Source organism: Microcebus murinus, chromosome 16 (genome assembly GCF_040939455.1).
Source record: "Microcebus murinus isolate Inina chromosome 16, M.murinus_Inina_mat1.0, whole genome shotgun sequence".
NCBI classification, from domain to species: Eukaryota; Metazoa; Chordata; class Mammalia; order Primates; family Cheirogaleidae; genus Microcebus; species Microcebus murinus.
The window spans coordinates 4,213,123-4,232,804 of record NC_134119.1 but is presented as its reverse complement, the minus strand read 5'-3'; the positions used below and the strand labels follow the sequence as shown (position 1 = coordinate 4,232,804).

General features: G+C 51.8%; 1 long non-coding RNA gene across 2 annotated transcripts in view; it reads right to left on the bottom strand.

Moving 5' to 3' along the window:
- Window positions 1-6,399: 6,399 nt before the first annotated feature.
- The window catches only part of LOC109729683 (uncharacterized), a 34,584-nt gene continuing 21,301 nt past the window's right edge, over window positions 6,400-19,682 (bottom strand). Inside the window, exons 4-5 of one of the 2 annotated variants that reach the window (XR_012923663.1) lie at window positions 9,229-9,326; window positions 6,400-8,585 (exon numbers count right to left, since the gene is read on the bottom strand). This is a non-coding gene — a long non-coding RNA (uncharacterized LOC109729683). The remainder of the gene's footprint in view (window positions 8,586-9,228; window positions 9,327-19,682) is intronic. The other variant, XR_012923662.1, reaches the window with a different exon arrangement.

Here is a 19,682-nt window from a genome sequence, read left to right as displayed (position 1 = left end):
AGCGATTCCGGAGGAGGCGCATCCACTAAGCCACCTCCAGCCTCGGGAGGAGCCGTCCCCCGCCCATAATGGGGAAACTGCGTGAGGCGTGATTTGTAGTAAAATCAAATGAACATTAATTCTGGTGAGGTGCCCGCGCAGAAAGGGCGCTCGGCGGCTGTGGACACGGCTGTGCACGAGGCCGGCTGGATGTTTCACCAAAGTGGGGCCAGGCCGTGCTACCTGCCGCGGTCCTGGAGTTTGGGGCAGCGGGGTAGGCGCTGGGGCCTGAGCCCTCCTCGGCGGCCTGGTGGGGTCCCGTGCAGCTCCCTCATCTTACAGACAAGGACTCAGACACCGGGGAGGAGACAGCAGAGCGCCAGTGTGCCTGTCCCCAGCCTCCCACGCTTGTCCACGCAGGCGCCAGCCCACCTCCTCCGTGCCGCCCAGCCACAGGCGGCCTGCTCCCAGGTGGCCTACACTCCACCCTCTCTCTTCCCTCTGTCCCCTGCTCCTGGTCCAGGTACTGCGCCCTCTCTACAGACAGACTCCACCAGCCCCAACCCTCCATGTCGCCTGGCTTCCTTTCTGGCCTCCACGGGACGTCCTTCTGCCGGGTGCTGCAGCACTTTCTCAGCATCACTGCACATGCTCGGCTCATCTGTAGTCCCGGCACAGCCCGAGAATAAGCTTTTTCACAAGCAGCCTGGTTCCTTGTATTGGAGAGTGGTGCTGAAACCGAAACCTGGGTGCTGTCCTTGCTCTGAGGGCTCCCAGAGGCCCTGGAGAGAGCGAGAGAGTGTGTGTACCCGCCCTGAACATGAGAGTGTGTGTGTACACCCACCCCTGGACACGAGGGAATGTGTGTACACCCCCCCTGAACACAAGGGAATGTGTGTACACCCACCCGTGAACATGAGGGAATGTGTGTACACCCACCCCTGAACATGAGGGAATATGTGTACACTCACCCCTGAACACGAGGGAATGTGTGTACTCACCCCTGAACACGAAGGAATGTGTGTACACCCTCCCTGAACACGAGGGAATGTGTGTACACCCACCCGTGAACATGAGGGAATGTGTGTACACCCACCCCTGAACATGAGGGAATGTGTGTACTCACCCCTGAACACGAAGGAATGTGTGTACACCCCCCTGAACACGAGGGAATGTGTGTACACCCACCCGTGAACATGAGGGAATGTGTGTACACCCACCCCTGAACACGAAGGAATGTGTGTACACCCCCCCTGAACATGAGGGAATGTGTGTACCCACCCCTGAACATGAGGGAATGTGTGTACCCACCCCTGAACATGAGGGAATGTGTGTACCCACCCCTGAACACGAAGGAATGTGTGTACACCCCCCCTGAACATGAGGGAATGTGTGTACCCACCCCTGAACACGAGGGAATGTGTGTACACCCCCCCTGAACATGAGGGAATGTGTGTACCCACCCCTGAACATGAGGGAATGTGTGTACCCACCCCTGAACATGAGGGAATGTGTGTACCCACCCCTGAACATGAGGGAATGTGTGTACCCACCCCTGAACATGAGGGAATGTGTGTACCCACCCCTGACCACGAGAGAATGTGTGTACACCCACCCCTGAACACGAGGGAATGTGTGTACCCACCCCTGAACATGAGGGAATGTGTGTACCTGCCCATGAGCATGAGGGAATGTGTGTACCGCCCCTGAACACGAGAGAGTGTGTACACCCACCCCTGAATATGAGAGATTGTGTGAACCCACCCCTGAACATGAAGGAACGTGTGTACCCACCCCTGAACATGAGGGAATGTGTGTACCCACCCCTGAACACGAGAGAGTGTGTACACCCACCCCTGAACATGAGAGAATGTGTGTACCCACCCCTGAACACGAGAGAGTGTGTACACCCACCCCTGAACATGAGAGAATGTGTGTACCCACCCCTGAACATGAGGGAATGTGTGTACTCACCCCTGAACATGAGGGAAAGTGTGTACCCACCCCTGAACTCAAGGAAATGTTTGTGCACCCACCCCTGAACACGAGGGAATGTGTGTACACCCACGCCTGAACACGAGGGATTGTGTGTACACCCACCCCTGAACACGAGGGAATGTGTGTACACCCGCCCCTGAACACGAGGGAATGTGTGTACCCGCCCCTGAACACGAGGGAATGTGTGTACACCCACCCCTAAACACGAGGGAATGTGTGTACACCCACCCCTGAACATGAGGAAATGTGTATACCCGCCCCTGAACACAAGAGAATGTGTGTACCCACCCCTGAACATGAGAGAATGTGTGTACACCCACCCCTGAACACGAGGGAATGTGTGTATACCCACCCCTGAACACGAAGGAATGTGTGTACCCGCCCCTGAACACGAGGGAATGTGTGTACACCCACCCCTGAACATGAGGGAATGTGTGTACCCACCCCTGAACACAAGAGAATGTGTGTACACCCACCCCTGAACACGAGGGAATGTATGTACACCCACTCCTGAACATGAGGGAATGTGTGTACACCCACCCCTGAACATGAGGGAATGTGTGTACCCACCCCTGAACATCAGGGAATGTGTGTACCCACCTCTGAACACGAGAGAGTGTGTGTACCCGTCCCTGAACTCGAGAGTGTGTGTATCCGCCCCTGAACACGAGCGAATGTGTGTACACCCACCCCTAAACATGAGGGAATGTGTGTAGCCACCCCTGGACATGAGGGAATGTGTGTACTTGCCCCTGAACACGAGAGAATGTGTGTACACCCACCCCTAAACATGAGGGAATGTGTTCACGCACCCTTGAACATGAGGGAATGTGTGTACACACCGCTGAACATCAGAGGATGTGTGTACCACCCCTGAACATGAGAGAGTGTGTACCCACCCCTGAACACCAGAGTGTGTGTACCCTCCCCTGAACACGAGAATGGGTGTACCCGCCCCTGAACACCAGAGAATGTGTGTATCCACCCGTGAACACGAGAGAATGTGTGTACCCGCCCCTGAACATGAGGGAATGTGTGTACACTCACCCCAGAACACTAGAGAGTGTGTACACCCACCCCTGAACACGAGAGAATGTGTGTACCCACCCCTGAACACGAGGGAATGTGGGTACCCACCCCTGAACATGAAGGAATATGTGTACCCACCCCTAAAACGAGGGAATGTGTGAACCCACCCCTGAATATGAGGGAATGTGTGTACTCGCCCCTGAACATGAAGGAATGTGTGTACTTGCCCCTGAACATGAGGGAATGTGTGTACACCTACCCCTGAACATGAGGGAATGTGTGTACCCACCCCTGAACATGAGGGAATGTGTGTACTTGCCCCTGAACATGAGGGAATGTGTGTACACCCACCCCTGAACATGAGGGAATGTGTGTACTCGCCCCTGAACATGAGGGAATGTGTGTACCCACCCTTGAACATGAGGGAATATGTGTACCCGCCCCTGAACATGAGGGAATGTGTGTACCCACCCCTGAACACGAGACAATGTGTGTACACCCACCCCTGAACATGAGAGAATGTGTGTACTCGCCCCTGAACATGAGGGAATATGTGTACCCAACCCTGAACATGAGGGAATGTGTGTAGCCACCCCTGAACATGAGGGAATGTGTGTACCCACCCCTGAACACGAGAGAATGTGTGTACACCCACCCCTGAACATGAGGGAATGTGTGTACCCACCCCTGAACATGAGGGAATGTGTACACCCACCCCTGAACATGAGGGAATGTGTGTACCCACCCCTGAACACGAGGGAATGTGTGTACCCGCCCCTGAACATGAGGGAATGTGTGTACACCCACCCCTGAACATGAGAGAATGTGTGTACACCCATCCCTGAACATGAGAGAATGTGTGTACCCACCCCTGAACACGGGGGAATGTGTGTACTCACCCCTGAACATGAGGAAATGTGTGTACCTGCACCGAACATAAGGGAATGTGTGTACCCACCCCTGAACACGAGGGAATGTGTGTACCCACCCCTGAACACGAGGGAATGTGTGTACCCACCCCTGAACACGAGGGAATGTGTGTACCCACCCCTGAACACGAGGGAATGTGTGTACCCACCCCTGAACACGAGGGAATGTGTGTACCCACCCTTGAACATGAGGGAATATGTGTACTTGCCCCTGAACATGAGGGAATGTGTGTACCCGCCCCTGAACATGAGGGAATGTGTGTAGCCACCCCTGAACATGAGGGAATGTGTGTACTCGCCCCTGAACATGAGGGAATGTGTGTACCCGACCCTGAACACGAGGGAATGTGTGTACACCCACCCCTGAACATGAGGGAATGTGTGTACCCACCCCTGAACATGAGGGAATGTGTGTAGCCACCCCTGAACATGAGGGAATGTGTGTACCCACCCCTGAACGTGAGGGAATATGTGTGTACCCACCCCCGAACATGAGGGAATATGTGTACACCCACCCCTGAACATGAGGGAATGTGTGTACCCACCCCTGAACGTGAGGGAATATGTGTGTACCCACCCCCGAACATGAGGGAATATGTGTACACCCACCCCTGAACATGAGGGAATGTGTGTACCCACCCCTGAACACCCACCTTCCAGGAATTCCTTCTCTCTCCATCAGGCTCTGTGTTAGGCCCCCTGGACAGAGACAGACTCTCCTTCCACACCAGCCGCCCTGGGGCAGTCGTGTCCAGGCCACTGTGAAGAGGGCCCTGGGCCATGTGCTGAGCACACTCATCTTTTCTCTCTTTGGCTAACCAGGTCAAGGTGGTTTGTGTGAGCTATCTGGACGCCCGTAGTATTCAACCTGGGGTGACTGTTCCCCAGAGGACATTGGTCAACCCTGGAGACCTTTCTGGTTGTCACAGTGGGGTGGTGGTAGCTCCTGGTACTGAGCAGGTGGAGGCCAGGCAGGCTGCTAAACACCCTAGATGGCCCTGCAGAGACGCCACAGCCCCAGGTGTCAGCAGTGCCCAGACGACCCAGCCCTGGGGGGCACGCCGAGGGAGCAACGCCGGGCGCCTCCTTTGGCTCCCAACCCTCTCCCCAGCTCCTTTCCCGCAGAGCAAGTCACCTCCCAACACCCATCTCCATGTTCGGCACCTTCCTCTCCCCACGGGAAGCAAGCTCCGCCCAGAAGGATTTCCCACCTTTTTTGCGGGAGCAGGGAGGAAGCCACCAGAGGAAGGTCAGCCTGCGGGGACACGCTGGATTTTCCCGACAGAAACCGAGTGGCAGGCGGAGGGAGGGGAGGCCAGGCCTTCCACAGGGCTGGGGCAGGTCTGGGGCCGCGGTGGGGACTGGAGCTGGCAGGGCAGGCGGGACCTTCCCGTCCCGGGTGTCCAAGACACAGCCTGAAGGGAGAGGGCTGCAGTGCCAGCCTCAGCCAGAGAATAGGGCAGGAGGCTACCTCCCCTTGTCTTCAGGCTGCGTCCAGAGGCCCATGTGTCTGGTGGCTTCGCTCTCATTTCTTGGCCCTTGACCTCTCATCCCATTTTCCGCCTGTAACCTCACCTGGGGGGCTACCCACACCTGCCTGGCGTGACTCACAGGGCCCAGGCAGAGGGCAGAGCCGCTGGTGGCTTCCTGGCTTGCTATCACCACAGAACCCGGCTCCCAGCACCCCCACCGACAGCCCCCAGAACGGAGCCCCCTGGGCCCGGCCGCGTCTCTTGCAGAGTGGGCACCTCAGAGCTGCACCCCCACCCCTGCTGCCTTGCTCCAGCCATGGAGGCCACGGCTGCTGGAAGGCTTGGTATGAGTGGACTTCAGGGTCCTTGAACCGCTGGACCCTGTCAACTCCGTGTGGGGCCCACCATGAGTGGAAGGCCCACTGCTCTTGCCAGTCTGAGACTTCACTGGCTCTAATGGAAGGAGTGCACCCATTTGTCCCCAGGATAGCTGTGGGGACATCTCTTACCCCAACTCCTCCTGGCCACACCCAGAGCCTCCCCCTAGGCCGTGCCCACACGAAGGGTTAGGACTCTGCTTATGTCATACTTCTGCTGCCTTTTTCACATCTTTTCATGGTTTTGCTCTGCCCATCCACTTGTCCGTCCATGCAGCAGTTACCCAAATCCTTCCCTGTTCTAAGTGTGTGAGAAAGTCCTGCCCTTTTGGGGTTTAGCCTTGGGGAGACAGGCAGTAAGACAGTAAGCGCCCAATCCCAGGCTGCAGTAAGCTCTGTGAAGGAAAAGAGCAAGTGGGGACTCGCAGTGGGGCCGGCCTGGTCTGGGCAGCAGTAGGGGTGACAACTTTCCAGTGAGACCCCCCAAGCAACAACCATGAGTTAGAAGCAACCTCGGGCCAAGCGAGTGAGAAGGTGCTATGTACTCGCTTCTAGGACTGCAGCAAGCACAGAGCTGGGCTCCAAGAAGAACAAATAAGAGAAAGACATCCATCACTCTTTCTGCACACGTTTATTAGGCACCTGCTGTGTGCCATGTGTGGAGACAAGCTAGATGACATAACAATGCACAAGGCAGCTTGGCCTCGCCTTGGAGCTCGCAGTCTAGCAGAGCCGGACGACAAGTGACTCGTCCAGCAAAGACCGAGATGCTCAGGTGCCACGAAGCCAAGTGAGGAGTAGGGGGAGGAGGAGGGCAGAGAGGGCGGGAAGAGCCTCAGGAGTGGGAGCAGGCATGGCCGTGGGCGGTGGCAGGTCCTGCAGGTTTCAAGGCCGAGATGAGGTGTGCAGTGGTCTCGAGCAGCGAGGAGCCCTGGAAACAACAGAGAAACAGCGCAGCCAGGCCCCGCGCCCATGCCCTCCCAGCACTACAGGGAACCAGGCAGATGATGGTCTCATGCTCATGCCCTCTGCCCGCTGTAGGGGACCAGGCAGAAGACGGTGGCCCTCCTCTTGCACCAACCACCCCATCTTAGCACCTGACACCTGGTCCATGACGCGGTGTTATGCAGAGGCCTTCAGGAGAGCCTCCGCCCAACCCTCTGGATCTAGTACAACAGGATTGAGGAGGGGCCCTCTAGAAGGGTCTTTCTCTTCACCTTGCACATGAGGCTGGGTCGGTCTTGTAATCCAACTCAGGATCTCCCCTCCGTAGCCCTCCCAGCCCTGTCCCATCCCCGTGGCCCAAGAGGGACCCCAGAAAGACACTAACAGCCCCTCTCTGCACAAGGTCTTACGTGATCATCAACCCAGGACTGGCCCCGCAGCACCTTCCCGTGGACCTTCCCACTCAAACACCCACGACCAAGCCTGCCTCCCCGCCGCCCTGTGCACAGGTGTCACTGTGCACTTTGAAGCAATGGCCTCTGAACATGGGTCTGCCATGGGCCTTGGAGCGGGCTCAGGCACTATGGAAAGAACGTCCTAACTCTGCTGGGCCTCACACGCTACCGCTCTCCTCGACATTTCATCCGCTGAAGGCTCTTCTCTGAAGGTCGTCGGCTACCTTGATGTGAGTGGCGGGTGTGTGCTAATAACGATGCTGCTCTGTGTGGCGCCCTGGAGACCCTACGAACCGCGGCCTAACTCAGTGCTGCCGTGGTGGAGAACCCTGCCTTGCTCTGAACAATGGCTGCAAATCAGAACGCAGCTGTCAGCTCAGTCCTAAGCAAAGCAACAGGCAAGTTCCTCGTGGTCCAGGAAGACGACTAGAACAGCCTTGCTTCCGATAAAGGCCTAAGCTTTTTCTCCCATGTCCTCCAGCGCTGACAGGCCTCTACGGTCAGGTCCACATAGCTGATTTTGGAGATTTTAGGATAATGGGCCCGGCTGATGAGAACTGCCAGCATGAGGCTGGTCACTCTGCTTTAGAACACTCGCTGGGCAGAGAACAGATAGGAAATTGCAAACTCAGCCAGCTGGAGGAGGAGGCCTTTGAGGAGAACTCTACAGGGTTGCGGGGAAAGGAGCAATGGTGAGGCTCAGGCTGTTTCTGCCTCTCCAGGGTTCTCTTTGTGGGGAGGAGGCCACAAGTGTTACTGGCCCAGCATCAGGGCAGACAGGGAGCAGGTGGATGAACCAGTGGCTGCCTGCATTCAATGGGATCGTTTATTATGTAGCAGTGCAAAGTATCTGCTCTATGAATGCTCTGTTGTTAATTTTTTTTTTTTTTATAGCAGCTGGTTTGGAGTTTCCCACTTACTGCGTGACATGGTGTGGCAGTACAGTAACCTGGTACAGTAAATCCTCTAATTTTAGGTGCTCTGGGTGGTGGGGTCACCAACATGAATTAATCAGGCTGTCTCTAAAGAAGCCCAGTGTTAAATCTCAAGTAAGCTCTGACAAGGTGCTTCCAAGAGGCTGCCTTGCCAAGCCTTCATTCTAAACCAGGCGTGCCTCAACTCTAACTGGCATGCAGGTGCCGTGATACACAGACCGGTCAGGAGTTGGGTTCTGGTGGCGGCTGAAGATCAGCTCTTACCTCCACAAGGATCTTATTCCCCAAATTCTCTTCACTTAGCAAACCTTTCCTTCAGGGGGCAAAGGTTAAACTTTCACTCAGAAGAAGCTGAAGTGCCACAGGTTTCAAACCTGGGAGGTGGCACTGATGAGGCACAGTGGCACCACACCAGAAAGTCCCAGAGCCTCCCAGGTGGCCCAGCTGCTGAAGACTCCAGAGACACCTGCAAGCAGAAAGGCCTGGGGTAAAAAAACAGCAACAGGGTCAAGGGAGTAACAAGATAAACAAAAGCAGACACACACACACACACACACACACACACACACACACCCTGAGCAACCTCCCATGGCCACACTTCAACTTGATATCTTGCTTCCAATGGCCAAAACAGCCAGAGGAACTTGCATTTATGGGCAATCGTTAGGCTGTTGTCTGTTGTTGATTTAAGAGAGAAGTAGTCATGGTTTCAAAAATGTGGCCTCCTTTCTGAGGAGGAGGAGAGGTTGTTAATTAAGTAGGTATGAAGGCCCATCTCCAAGGCTTTTGTGCATGATCTTAGACAAGTCATCTGCCCAGAGCTGACTTCTTTGGGGCCCTCAGCCTGGCAAGAATGGAGTGCAGGAAGTGAGGTTTAAAGAAGCCTTTTCTGTAATCCTTTTGGTTGGCCAGAGAAAGGGGGTGGGGTTATGGCGCTCTGTTGACCATGTAGAGCTGGGACAGGAATGGGGACCAAAGCAAATATGAGGCAGCTAAGTCTGTGACTTAGGCTATCATGAAGCCACAGACCAGGTGGACATCCATCTATCTCTGATTCCAGCCCTTATAACTGACAACAAACCCAGGTCCACATGGGTGACATGACTTACCAATGCCCCTAGAGCAGGATGGAACAGCTGGGACTGGTATTGGGTCCAAGAGGTATCCGGGGTAAAGGGGCCCTAGGAACCCCCACCAGGCTACTCTCCTGAGAAAAGGGCAAGAACAGCCCCATCAGCATCATGACTGCAGCTATGCCGCCTAGTGGTGGGGACTTGGGCACTTTGTGCCACCACTGCTAGAACCCCCAAGAATACCAATCACCCAGAGTAAGACGACAGCTCAGTGGGAGCCCCAGGTACGCCAAGGAGACCACTTCGTGGTGTCCACATGGTAAGCACCAGCTGCCCGCTGCACCTCACCTGGTGACACCAGCTGCCTGTCATTTTCATCACGGGACTAGAGACTGGCCTCAGGCACTGGCCAGGCAAGGCTCAATTTCCTCATCTACTGAGATATAAAAATGGGGAAACCCACAAGGCCCTGCCTACTGTCAAGAGGATGAGGATGAGCTGTGCCCGCCACTGTCCACAGCCTAGGCGGAGTCTCCGGAACCCCAGCCTGCTTGGCAGCTCTGTGATCTTCCAACCAGCTCAGGCAGCTCTCCAAGGCTGCCTCACCTGAGCCCATGTCTGTTCTCCAGGTTGTAAGGAACCAGCTCTGGCAAAAGGCTGAGCTCCAGAGTGTTGAGGAAGATTCCAGAAGTACAAGGGACTCTTCTCTACATTGTCAAAGAAGAGGCCTCAGAGAAGGAAAACCCTTTCCCAGACTGGACCTCTTCAGTGAACAGACCCCCAACTACCCAGTGGAGGGCAGCTCAGCTGCGTCCATCAAGTCAAGTCACCTCTAAGCTCATCCAGACGTCCACCAGCAAGTGCTGCTGCTGCCTAAAGGCACAGTTGCCACTGACAGGCCTCGCCCAGGCCAACTGGTCTCCCTGCCGCTCCTCTAGCTCTTTCAGCTCCACACAGCAGCCAGGGAGGACTCCTGTGCCCAGGCTAGCGCGCCCAGGGCTTCTCACTGCACTCGGAATCCAACACTGCTTGGCCATGCCCTGCCCCCACGACCACCCCTGCTCCTCCCCGCCCCACTCACATCTTGCCTAGGACATGGCGGGCACCACAAACAAGTCAGTAAAAGGAAGGACTTCTCTGTGCCAAAAACTGAGTATGGGGCAGTTGTGTGTGAACAGCTAACCCTAGTGTGTCCCTTGAGGCCCACAGGACAAGACTCAGTCCTTGAAAGGTGAGAGGATGTCCTAGCCTTCACATAGATGGTCCTGAAGTTGTTAAGGCCTAGCTACGGTCACAACTACCACAGTTTCTTCCCAGCGGCCGGGAAGAACAAGAAAGAGGTCTCAACCTCCAAGGAAGAGAAGGAAATTCTGAATATGAATAGGGATTAACTCACAGGCCACCTGAGACCCCAAAGGAGCTACTTGAGACCTCAAGAGAAACTCTCCCTGTCTACCACCCCTCCTTTCTTCCTGCCCTGTGTGAGAAGCGAGGCCCAGGTTCAGATGGCCCCCTGGCCTCTCCTAGCCCTTCCTAAGTCAGTTCCCACCCAGTGGAGGATGAGGGAGGCCAAGGGACTTGCAGATATTACGTTACCATGGTAACTGCCCTAACCCTGTTGTGTTTCTGTTCAGGCTACTAAGGGGCCATAAAGAGGAAAAAGGCAGCCACGCTGGCTCCAGGGGACTGGCCCAGGCACTGGTGAAAGCTCACTGCCCCCTCTCCTCTCCCTTCCCTCCCCAGGCCCAGCCCCTCAATGTCCCTCCATGAGCCCAGGTCTCCCAGAGCAATGTCACAGCAAAGTCAAGGAGGCCCCAGCCAGCAACTCAGCTGCTGGGTCCCTGCCTAATTCTGATGACCCTTGTTCCTTCTAAGATAATAATAGCTCCACTTACTGCAGGGTGAGCAAGTGCAAATGCCTACGGAGGACAGGCCCCACTCAGAGATGAGTGACGGGCCCAGGTGGTGGCAGGCGCAGTGGTGGGTGTGCTGCTGGCCAACAGGGGGCGGCCGCCCCTCAGCTGCGGCTGTCTCAGGACAGGCAGAAGGCAGGATCCGGAGAACTAGAGGCTCCGCCAGGCCAGAAGTCAAATATCCAAAGGTTTCCGTAAAATCTCCTAACATCTAAATGTTGGCGGTTATCATCACTCATACTTTAAAAAAAAGAACAACTGTGCAGTTGAAACACACCACGTCTCTGGGTGGGATTCGGCCTAGAGGGCAGTTTCCAACTCTACTCCACAATGGCGGTTGTTCACAAATTAATTTTTACTACGAATAATAGCGACAACCACTTAGGGCCACCCTCCTCAGTGTCAGGTGCTGCTTGCCTTAATCCTCGCCTGGCCCCTTTGCCGAAGTACGGAAACTGCCTGGGCAGACAAATAAGTTGTCTGGAGGCCCCAGGGTGGAAAGTGGGTCTGAGGTTGGTGCTCACTTCTCCTTGATGCCAGAACCCTGAACCACAGGTTCTCTCCCTCCATTCCTTTGAGCTGGGGTCTCAGCCCTGACCTCTCCCCTCTGGCCCTGTTCCTTGGCGCCCACACACAGTTCCATCTGCCCCTGGCCTTGGCATCTGCCCTCTTGTCCCCCGCCACCCCTGGCGCCTACCGCTTACTCATATGATCCTTCCTGCTACCTCTTCAGGGCACTTCAGAGGCTGGGCTTCTTCCCAGGCCCTAATCCTGCCCAGCTCTCCTAACCATATCTAGCCATGGTGATGCAGTGGCCTCCAAATCCCCCTGCCCCTCTATCCTGCTGCCAAATGAGCTTCCATTTGGCCTGTGACATTTGAAAATATCTGTCCAGCCTTGGCATATAGAATTCAATATCCCCAGCTGTTTAAATACCACTACCTCATTCGGCCCGCATGCCTGTGCTACCAATAAAAGTATAAGATGACCCAGAACACAGGGCCATTTGAACCCTCTATTCCAGTCACGCCAATCTCAATTTGGCTGCTTTGTCAAATGGATCATCAGCGTGAGCCCATTTCTGTCCCTATAAGGAGAAGGCAGGCAGTAGCTCGGGGGGCTATTGAGCGGCAGGGCAAGGTGCAGGCCGCCTGTGTGCCCAGGACACGGGAGCACATGCCTGGAGCATGGTGTGATGTCCGCCACAGCTGTCCTCCTCTCCCTGGCTTCCGACCCCAGTGGGCTCCATGGCCTTGCTATTAATATAGTGCAAAGAGGCCCGGCAGCTGGCCGGGGCCAAATCTTTCCACACGGATGGTGACAACTGCTATCACACTGATTTGAGCTTGATATGTTCTCAACGTGCCTTCTTTCAGAAAAAGCAGAACCGCAATCTGCCAGGGTGCTGCTGAAAATTCTGCCTTAGCAATGGGGGGAATTGCCAATGATCAACTTGGGAGTCATAAAAAAGGGCCCAAAAGATGGGAGGTAGGTAGCTTTAGGAAGCCCCTCAGGCTCACAAGTGCAAGGGTCCACTCCCCTAACTGTTGATCAGCCTGCATTTCCGAAGAGGCCCCAGGCCACTGGCTTCCTTGCTCGTCAGCAATTCCCAGGAGCTAGCACAGTGCCCAGCGCAAAGGTGCAGCTGAGGACACGTCTGTGGAAGATCAAATACCTCATGGCGAAGAGAAGAGGAAAGTTGGCTTAATTTTCCTGACATGCTGTCTTCGAGGGGGAAGAGGGCGGCTTCAACATATCCCAAAAGAATGGACCATTAGGTGTTACAGGACCACAAATCCAGAGCAGGAGAACTCACTCTATTGTCCAAAACTGCCAAGGGTAAAACACTATGATTTCTGAGATTTGCTTTAAAAGAATCCCGGAGAAAAGGTTGGGAGTAGGGGTAGTGACACAGGCAACCAGAAGAGCAGAAGATGCAGGCGCTGCAGCTTTGCTGTGGGGCTGGCGGGCCTCATCTCTGCCTTGGTACGCTTGAAAATTTCCATAACAACAAGTTTAAAAACATACGCATGAAAAAAATATTCAACAAATTTTTACTGAGGGCCTAGTATGTGCAAAGAACTCTTCTGGACACTTCTTAATTCCTATAAAAAGAAGAAAGGTGAGCAAAGTCCTGCCACACTGGTCAGCAACAGTGTGGCCTAAAAACAATCTCCTTTTACACAGTGGGTCTGTTCTCCAAATGCCTTGGATCACTTGCAACTGCCCCATGTCACTAACCCATGGAGACAGTCTGAGTATGTACTCTTTAAATTTAGTATTTAAAAATACTATCTAAGAAACAACACAGCCAAGAAGTTCATCTACTGGAATGTCCTCTCCCATTCCTTGCTGCCTTCCTCACCAGAGGTAACCAAATACAGAATCTTGGGTTTACCACAACACTGCAGATGTTTTAGCTTTGCCATGTATCTACTGGCTTAGTTTTGCTTGCTCTTGAGCTCCATGAAGAGCACTGTGCCACGTGTATGAATACATAATTGTAGGCACAGGCTCCTTTCTGGCATCCCATCAAGAACAGAGAGCATAGCAGAAGAGACCACCTCCCCCTACCAAATCTCCAGAAAGGCCAAAAATGAGAATAAAGGTGAGCAGGTAGGTTTTGCGAGATGCCTCCTGGCTGGAGCCCAGTTTCAGAACATGCCAGCAGGAAGCAAACAGTGCCTGAGCTCATGCTTGCTGGCTTTTGGGACGCAGTTCTACTGAGGCCAAGGGTGCGGGTGGAATCCTCCACTGATAAGACTGTTTCTTGGCTGCGTCTACAAACATAAACGTGTGAAGTGACAGCAAATGTCATGGTAAAGGCAGAGCAAGACAACTACATCTGTCGATTTATTATTAGAAGGCGAATGTCATGGGGAGAAAATACGCCCCAAGTAACTCAGTCCTGTCGAAGCTCTGGGTGGAACCAGAACCCTTCATACCACTGCTCAGCTAAGAGGCGCCTTAATAGATACTGGGATCAAAATCTAATTTGTCTTCTTTGGGGGGATATCTTTGTGCCACATAGACCACCTCTTACACCGCCTTCCCTAGGGTCCCGCAGAACATTTACCAGGTCAATGAAAAGAGCAAGCAGAAGTGGGACAAAGGTGAACGCGGTTGTTTTAAGAGCCAAAGATTTATCTTCATGTGTATTTAAAAAATACTTAACCGAAGCCAAGTGGTACCGGTAACCTTTTTACAGCAGTGGTATAATTTTCGTTTAAAAACCAGATTTATTTACAAAAAGAAAGCTGATTTAAAGAAAAATGTTAAGTGTAGTTACAGTACAGGAATATGGCAAAAATCGTAAAGATGGTATGAAAATAAATGAAGTTTGAGCAAAAATGGTGTCGGTATCACTAAGGGACTATAAATTTTTCTCATTTCTAAGGTATGTTTGAGCCCACACAGTCTTAGCTGCCGGCTCTGCCTACAGGTGGCCACCTCGCGAGGCCAGCCCTCCTCACTGAGCTCCTGAGCTGCTGAACAAAGCCGCCAACAGCTGGTCTCCCCATCACCCCAGGCACAGGCCTCTGAGACAGGGCCTGTTTTTCTTTCTCCTGAGCTCGCTGTTTTCCTTACCTGTCGAAATGACTTCAGACAGACAGATAAGCAAATGTCACTTTCCTTGCAGACAGTTCACCCAATTTAACAAGTGCTCTCTGGTTGGGCGCAGTGGCTCACGCCTGTAATCCTAACCCTCTGGGAGGCCAAGGCATGAGGATCGCTCAAGGTCAGGAGTTTGAAACCAGCCTGAGCAAGGGCAAGCCCCCATATCTACTGAAAAACAGAAAGAAATTAGATGGATAACTAAAAATATATAGAAAAAATTAGACGGCAATGGTGGGGCATGCCTGTAGTCTCAGCTACTTGGGAGGCTGAGGCAGAAGGATCGCTTGAGCCCAGGAGTTTTAGGTTGTTGTGAGCTAGGCTGACGCCACGGCACTCTAACCCAAGCAGGAGAGCAAGACTATGTCTGTGCCCCTCACTGCCCACCACCAAAAAAAAGACAGTGCTCTCAGCAGGAGAGCTTTCATCACAGTGAAGTCCACTTTAAAAATAGTGGGAGAAAGTAAGTCACTTCTTTTTCAAATGTGTTAAAAATAATAACATACATTATCTATATAATTCTGTATTGAATTTGCATATTTAATTGTAGTATTATGATCACATCATTGATAATATTGACGTTAGCAAGAAAGAAAGGCTGGGGTGCCCACACAGCCTGGTTTGCCAGGCCTCACCCGGTCATCCCAGCACTCCCTCCGGTTAGCACTGCCTTTCACGCTCAAAAATGTCATGGTTGGATAACTAGTTACATGGTAACCCTAGTTGTACAGTGTGACTAACACATTTATGCCTGCAATGAGCAGGTCAGGGGCCAAGGGTAAGAGGGACCTAGATTTCAAAGGCTGGAGAACATTCTTTAAATTGTGGCCATTCCCAACTTAAACCATCTAGATCCAGGATTAGAAGAGGTCTACCATTTGGGCTTTAAATTATAAAATGAGGAGGGGGAGAAATACATGGTCCATAATCAGAGCACAATTAGGAGTTCTCCAATAACTACAATCAATAGCAGTTTGAACAATGTTATTTCTTAAAGAACTCGGTCACCTTCATGAACTACAGGAAACTAGACACAGAACCTGGAATACACTTGGCCTCTCCTTTTTAATATCTTTCAGTTAGGTTTTCCATCGCCCTCTCTTTGGGGTAAATCTCTAAGATACAGTTCATAGAAGTTCAACTTCTCTTCTTCACAGGCTAGAGAAAAGAGTGATGGAGCCAAGGTCAGGGGCCTCGCAGCCCAGCCCCACGGCTCCCGAGGAAACAGCACCCAGCCCACTCTTCTACCTCATGGTGGTCTGCACATGCTGGTGGTGCTACTGCTTTCTTGTCCAGAGGGGAGAGGGTGGTGTCAACAGAAGGTGGGGAACAAATATACATGGACTGCTGGTGGGGACAGACTGGTGGCCTTAGATTGAAGGGCAATGTAGCTAAAGCTCTGTGTTGACCTGTGACCAGCAACTCCACTGCTTGGCAGTAACCTGGGAGAAACACTTGTAATGTGTACACAGAGGTGTATACCAGGACATGGTCTGTAGAATCCCTAACAGGGACAAAGTAGAAAGAGCGGAAATGCATGTCGATAGGGAAGTAACTATCGACTGTCTTCATTCAGACCATAGGTAATAAGGTGACAGTGAAATATAACCAGAAAGATCTTTCATGAACCAACAGAGAAGGGTCTTCAAGAAATGTAGTTGAGTGAAAAGGCTACAAAGTGACACAGACTCACTATTTGTGTTTTTAAAGATGACATCCTCTACGGAAACTCATTATTTGTGAAATTGGTAACTTCTGGGGGATTTGAGAAGTGGGATGTGAAAATTGTGGCTGGTGAAGGATCATCAAAGCAGACATTAATTAGCCTTAGCTCTATTTAATATTTTAATAAATTAGATAATACATGTAATTCATATAATTGCACATGCAATTAAACATTAAAGTTAAAAAGTCACAGCTGGGAGAAGCTGCTGCTATGTCATAGGTTTCATAAAGTAGACATCTTGAAAAAGGGTCTTCAGAAAAATTAACTAGCCTTTCTCATACTTTAATCCCCATATTTTGGGGGCTAGCTTTACATAATAACTGGTACTTTTGTAGTTGGCTGGACTTTTGAATAACCAACAGAAAAAGAGAGTGTCACCAAATCATATTAGCTTTAACCTTGGCCAAGTCCTTCCCGGCTGCCGTGTGGACTTTGCCAGGCTTGATTATTAAGGGCATGGTATAGTTCTATTTCTAGCTTCCAAACTACGTCTAGCCAGCTCTTGCTTTGCTCTTTCTTTAATAAGGACCCGGCAGAATGTCAGTTCTAAAGTGATCAAGAAAAGAATGTGAAGCTGTGAACTGTCCATTTGGTTGCTGACAAAAAATAGATCTGCTATCAAGGGGTTGACATCTGAGCCTTTGGCTCACATTCCACCTCCACATGAAGATTCTCCACTTGGTACAGTGAAAAAATCCAGGGACAAAACCAGGACTAGGAAAAATTCAGTGTAAGAGCTGGTTTTACCATTAACTAGCAGGGCACCGCCTGAGCCTCAGTTTCCTTGCTTGAAAAATGAAAGAGCTAAGACTTCATCTCTCTAGTCCCTTCCAACTCTGGGACAACTCCTGTCCACATGACTTTCGCTGGAAACTTGACTTTGGGTGCACATGTCCTATCCCCTCCTTAGCACTACATTTTTTCTATTTCCATGACAGCCTCTCCACTCTAGACTTGGAACATCTTTCTGCCTTTCCTCTAGAAGGAACATCTGAAACCTTCTCACACGTGGCCCTAAGGCACTCTTCACTCAACACAGCAGAACTCCTGTTAGCCTACTCAACACAGCAGAACTCATGGCCTCCTGTTAGCCTACTCAACACAGCAGAAATCCTGTTAGCCTACTCAACACAGCAGAACTCATGGCCTCCTTTTAGCCTACTCAACACAGCAGAACTCCTGTTAGCCTACTCAACACAGCAGAACTCATGGCCTCCTGTTAGCCTACTCAACACAGCAGAACTCCTGTTAGCCTACTCAACACAGCAGAACTCATGGCCTCCTACCACGCCACACCCGAGCCTCTTTCCCCACTCCTCTAGATCAGTAGAAAATTCTGACTTCTATCCAGTTCCATCTGAGCATCATCATGACATAGCCAATTCTCCACACCTGTGTTGTCACCAAGCTTTGTTAGTTGATCTCCTAAATAACTATCAAAGCCACTCTCACCATCTCTAGTTTTATGTATTTCTAGAACCAACTACCGCCCTAGACCCAGCTACTAACAACTCTAGCTTCCTCTCGAATTCCACCCCCGCAAACTCTGTGGCCAGATAGATCTTTGGCACAGTCAAGTTGATATCAGCACCTCTGGGCCAGGACAAGGCCTTTGCATTGTCTGAAGACTATTCAAGACAACAGAAAGACTGCAGTTCATCCTGCTGTGCCGAGGAGGCCCTACCTGGCAGCCCCTGCCCCTGTAGACTCATTTCCCTCTGTCCCCCAGCTCTGCTGACCTCCAGCTAGTTGCCCTAACATTCCCAGCTCCTTTCCACCAGAGGGCTCACGGACACACTGCTGCTCAACTTGGAACCACACCACACCCCTGGCTACTCCTTGACTTGGAAATGTACCACTCCATCCTTCAGTTCTCGGCTCAAGTGTGCATGTATCACTTTCTCAGGAAAGTATTCCCTGACATGCTGAAATCTAGGGCAGCTTCTTCCGTAGTATACTTTGAAAAAAAAACACGTTTCTTTTCCAGTGCCCTTAGCTCAGATGGTAATGAGACCCTCCTTATGTCCAGATCCACCACTGCATGTACCAGGTAAAGAAACTGAGTCTGACTTAGCTAACCAGCATCTTCCTGGTGCCTACAGAGTATATGACCTATAGTGGGTACTCAGTGCTTTTCTGCAGGTCAAACTCTTACAGCTTCTAAGACTTTTCACCAAGAGGTCACTAAAAGAAAACTGGAAATTTAATTAAACACCATCCAACTTCACTGCCACTCGAATTCTATTTTTGGCTCTTTCTGCCTGGTCGGGGTTGAAATCTTCTCCCTTGTTTGCTTGCCTCTTGGCCTTTACCACTACCACCACCATCTATCACTATTATCACCATCACCACCACCACCACCATCATCTCCACCACTACCACCACCATCACCACCACTATCACTATTATCACCATCACCACCACTATCACCACCACCACCACTATCACTATTATCACCACCACTATCACTATTATCACCATCACCACCACTATCACCATCACCACCACCACCACTATCACCACCACCACCACTATCACTATTATCACCACCACCACCATCACCACCACTATCACTATTATCACCATCACCACCACTATCACCACCACCACCACTATCACTATTATCACCACCACCACCACTATCACTATTATCACCACCACCACCATCACCACCACTATCACTATTATCACCATCACCACTACTATCACCACCACCACCACTATCACTATTATCACCACCACCACCACTATCACCATCACCACCACTATCACTATTATCACCACCACCACCACCACTATCACCATCACCACCACTATCACTATTATCACCACCACCACCACTATCACCACCACCACCACTATCACTATTATCACCACCACCACCACTATCACCATCACCACCACTATCACTATTATCACCACCACCACCACTATCACCACCACCACCACTATCACTATTATCACCACCACCACCATCACCACCACTATCACTATTATCACCATCACCACCACTATCACTATTATCACCATCACCACCACCATCATCTCCACCACTACCACCACCACCACTATCACTACCACTACCACCACCATCACCACCACTATCACTATTATCACCATCACCACTACCACCATCATCTCCACCACCACTACCACTATCACTACCATTGCTATCACCACCACCACCAACACTGTCACTACCATCACCACTGCTGCCACCATTGCCACTGTCACAT